Below are 5,000 nucleotides of genomic sequence, written 5' to 3'. Positions count from 1 at the left end.
ATGTGTGCGTGTGCGTAGGTGTGTGTGTGTATATTATATCATATGTTTGAGTGTGTGTGTATGTGTGCGTGTGCGTAGGTGTGTGTGTGTATATTATATTATATGTTTGAGTGTTTGAGTGTGTGTGTGTGTGTATGTGTATGTGTATGTGTTTGTGTGTGTGTGTGTTTGTGTACGCGTGCGTGCATATACATGAATATGTATACATAAATAAACCATACATGCATACATGCACACACATATATACAATATACTTTTATTTATATATATATAAATATATATATACACATATACATCTTATACATACATATATATATATGTGTATATATATATACATACATATATACATACACATACACATAAGTATGTGTGTGTTCTGAAACGTCTTTGCACAGTTGTAAAAAGCAGTTTAAAATTTTATCTCCCAATTTACTTTGAAAATGAAATTATTATATCTTTATATTCAAGTCTAGACTAAAAATAACATGAACAAAAGAAAAAAAAGGAATATATATATACATTATATATATATACATACATACAGGAAATAGCGACCTAAGCTGACACTTGGATCAGCCCCACCTATTTTTCCTGTAGACGGGTCATCGCCCTGCCTAGCGAGCCGACCTGAGTTATACTGACGGTAGCGAAGACACACTTGGTCTTCTGATTATTGTTATTGTATCAGCTGCTGTGTTTGACACCAACATTTTATTTCTCTATGTGTGGATATTAGAGTAATCTTATACCCATCACATAATCTGGTGGCAGCATACATACATACATACATATATATATATATATATATATATATATATATATATATATATATATATATATATATAGTCCAAGCCCCGAGTTCCAGAAACAAACTTTGATTTTTTTCCTGACCTTTCCCTGAAAATTTGTGCAATATACGAAATTCATCTATGTACCAAAAGGTAAAAGGACTTAGTCTGCCTGTATTGGAAGGGCTACTACGAGCCACACACTCTCGGGCGTGATCCCACTACTGCTCGACACGGGTGCTTTTGGCTGCTGGGTTTCCCCCCTGGCCCGGTTCACACCTCCTTAGTCAACCTGGACGCCCCTGGCTCCCCAAGGGTGGCCATATTGATGCCAAGCTTAGTGCGGACACCCAATCAACATGGGTGATCCCGCAGCAGTGATCCCCACCTCAAGCCATCCTATAGCCCAAGCTACCGAGTCGCCGGTTTACAGAGTCTCGCCATAGACCCCAGCAATTATTTAGGTACTTGGAATGAATTATAAACCTCACCTATCCATAATTTAACGTCTATATTTCGACGAAGTTAATTACTGCAAGATACATGAAGAAAACGTATATGTAAAATTATTCACGTCCATGCACACACTAACACAGTGTGTATGTTTTTTTTTTCTATGTGTATATATTATATATATCATATATTACACATATGCGTGTTTGAGAGTGAGTGTGACTGTATGTTTGTGTGTCTGTGTGTGTGTGTGTGTGTGTGTGTGTGTGCGCGTGTGCGTGTGCGTGTGCGTGTGCGTAGGTGTGTGTGTGTATATTATATTATATGTTTGAGTGTGTGTGTATGTGTATGTGTATGTGTATGTGTATGTTTATGTGTTTGTGTTTGTGTGTGTGTGTGTTTGTGTGCGCGTGCGTGCATATACATGAATATGTATACATAAATAAACCATACATGCATACATGCACACACATATATACAATATACTTTTATTTATATATATAAATATATATATACACATATACATCTTATACATACATACATATATATATGTGTATATATACATACATACATATATACATACACATACACATAAGTATGTGTGTGTGTTCTGAAACGTGTTTGCACAGTTGTAAAAAGCAGTTTAAAATTTTATCTCCCAATTTACTTTGAAAATGAAATTATTATATCTTTATATTCAAGTCTAGACTAAAAATAACATGAACAAAAGAAAAAAAAGGAATATATATATACATTATATATATATATATACATACATACAGGAAATAGCGACCTAAGCTGACACTTGGATCAGCCCCACCTATTTTTCCTGTAGACGGGTCATCGCCCTGCCTAGCGAGCCGACCTGAGTTATACTGACGGTAGCGAAGTCACACTTGGTCTTCTGATTATTGTTATTGTATCAGCTGCTGTGTTTGACACCAACATTTTATTTCTCTATGTGTGGATATTAGAGTAATCTTATACCCATCACATAATCTGGTGGCAGCATACATACATACATACATACATACATATATATATATATATATATATATATATATATATATATATATATAGTCCAAGCCCCGAGTTCCAGAAACAAACTTTGATTTTTTTCCTGACCTTTCCCTGAAAATTTGTGCAATATACGAAATTCATCTATGTACCAAAAGGTAAAAGGACTTAGTCTGCCTGTGTTGGAAGGGCTACTACGAGCCACACACTCTCGGGCGTGATCCCACTACTGCTCGACACGGGTGCTTTTGGCTGCTGGGTTTCCCCCCTGGCCCGGTTCACACCTCCTTAGTCAACCTGGACGCCCCTGGCTCCCCAAGGGTGGCCATATTGATGCCAAGCTTAGTGCGGACACCCAATCAACATGGGTGATCCCGCAGCAGTGATCCCCACCTCAAGCCATCCTATAGCCCAAGCTACCGAGTCGCCGGTTTACAGAGCCTCGCCACAGACCCCAGCAAATATTAAAGCACTTGGAATGAATTATAAACCTATCCTGCCCACAATTTAACGTCTATATTTCGACGAAATTAGTTACTGCAAGATACAAGGAGAAAACGTATATGTAAAATTGTTCACATGTATTTTTTTCTATGTGTATATATCATATATATCATATATTACACATATGCGTGTTTGAGAGTGAGTGTGACTGTATGTTTGTGTGTCTGTGTGTGTGTGTGTGTGTGTGCGTGTGCGTGTGCGTGTGCGTGTGCGTGTGCGTGTGCGCATGCTTATGCGTATGTGCATATGCGCGAATATGTACTGTTGTACACGTAAGTACACTATACATACATACACACATATAGATGTATACATATATACTTTAATTTATATATGTAATTCATATAAACATATACATACGTATATATATTATACATACACACGCATATGTATGTATGTCTGTTCTGACACATCCTTTAAAAATTGTAGAAAGCAGTTTATTATTATTATGAAATCATATTACCAGACTTGAGGCACAAATAACTGTGTGGAATTCGACCTGCCTAGCATCCGGGTCTACTAAATATATTGTATGCATTATGCATATATGTAGGTATCTCTGTATCACAACAAAAAAAAAAGAAAAAAAGGCAGAAGTAAATCTTAGTAATGTTTAGAGAGGAAATCTAGAAACTTTACAATTCAATCAAACTCCCCAAAAGACATATGATAAACTGCATATATGAAAAAGGAATGAAGCCGAGTAATTCTTTGATGTCGGGGCTCGAACGCTCGCCCCCCACGTACATCGGTCCACAAAGATAATATTAATTAATAACAAGCTAAGTACTTTCTTGACACAAATATATGTCGCAAGTAAGAATAGCGAAATGCATGCGATTAAAAATGTGGAACGCTTCACGATTTTGCGTGTCATCCTTGCGCAGGGGCCATGCTAATCTTCTCTGTATCGTTCCAATTTTAGTATATGTACTGCCGAAGCAAGTACGCTCAAATATGTACTTAATGAGGATTTTGATATTCATCAATATAGAAGCCATTCACGAATTATTTTCCGATTTACTTTGTAATTAGGATTTATGTTTTTATTTTCATGTCTCGACTAAAAATAACTTACGTCAATTTCCCTTTTACCGCGATGGAAAAATATAGCCAAAGCACCAAGCTCTGAAAGCAAACTCCGATTTCTTTCTTCCCTTACCTTAATTCGATGTAGTTCCAAAGCTTATTGTTTAAGAATCTTGGTTGATATAATTTGAGAAGAAAATTACTACAATATACAAAATTCATCTATTTACCAAAAGGTAAAAGGACTAAGTTTGCCTGTATTGGAAGGGCTACTACGAGCCACACACTCTCGGGCGTGATCCCACTACTGCTCGACACGGGTGCTTTTGGCTGCTGGGTTTCCCCCCTGGCCCGGTTCACACCTCCTTAGTCAACCTGGACGCCCCTGGCTCCCCAAGGGTGGCCATATTGATGCCAAGCTTAGTGCGGACACCCAATCAACATGGGTGATCCCGCAGCAGTGATCCCCACCTCAAGCCATCCTATAGCCCAAGCTACCGAGTCGCCGGTTTACAGAGCCTCGCCACAGACCCCAGCAATTATTTAGGTACTTGGAATGAATTATAAACCTATCCTATCCACAATTTAACGTCTATATTTCAACGAAGTTAGTTACTGTAAGATACAAGGAGAAAACGTATACATGTATGTAAATTTGTTCACGTGCATGCACACGCAAACACAGTGTATGTATTTTTTTCTTCTATGTGTATATATATAATATATATCATATATTACACATATGCGTGTTTGAGAGTGAGTGTGAGTGTGAGTGTATGTTTGTGTGTCTGAGTGTGTGTGTTGTGTGTGTGTGCGAGTTCGCATGCGTATGCGTATGTGTATATGCGTGAATATATACACGTATGTACACTATACATACATACACATATAAATGTATACATATATACTTTAATCTATGTAATTTATATATACATATACATACGTATATATATTATACATACACAAGCATATGTATGTATGTGTGTTCTGACACATCCTTTCACAATTATAGAAAGCAGTTTATGATTATTGTGAAATCATACTACCAGACTTGAGGCACAAATAACTGTGTGCAATTCGACCTACCTAACATCCGGGTCTACTAAATATATAGTATGTATTATGCATATATGTAGGTATCTCTGTATCACAGGCAGAATAAAAAAGGGCAGAAGTAAATTTTAATAATGTTTAGAGAGGAAATCTAGG

General features: G+C 37.0%; 4 non-coding genes across 4 annotated transcripts; all 4 read right to left on the bottom strand.

The window, feature by feature from the left end:
• Positions 1-944: 944 nt before the first annotated feature.
• On the bottom strand, positions 945-1,242 carry LOC147467528 (signal recognition particle RNA). Its single transcript, XR_015190542.1, has one exon.
• A 1,177-nt stretch (positions 1,243-2,419) lies between these two features.
• On the bottom strand, positions 2,420-2,717 carry LOC147467527 (signal recognition particle RNA). Its single transcript, XR_015190531.1, has one exon.
• An 887-nt stretch (positions 2,718-3,604) lies between these two features.
• LOC122253656 (U6 spliceosomal RNA) lies at positions 3,605-3,711 on the bottom strand. The gene has a single exon (XR_006223253.1). It is a non-coding gene; the product is annotated as a U6 spliceosomal RNA (small nuclear RNA).
• A 319-nt stretch (positions 3,712-4,030) lies between these two features.
• LOC147467526 (signal recognition particle RNA) lies at positions 4,031-4,328 on the bottom strand. The gene has a single exon (XR_015190527.1).
• Positions 4,329-5,000: the final 672 nt, after the last annotated feature.

This window comes from Penaeus japonicus, unplaced genomic scaffold (assembly GCF_977035675.1).
Source record: "Penaeus japonicus unplaced genomic scaffold, GWHDUDI00000001_assembly GWHDUDI00000035, whole genome shotgun sequence".
Lineage (NCBI taxonomy): Eukaryota > Metazoa > Arthropoda > Malacostraca > Decapoda > Penaeidae > Penaeus > Penaeus japonicus.
Note: the sequence above shows the minus strand (reverse complement) of the source record. Positions and strands in the feature narration are given on the sequence as shown.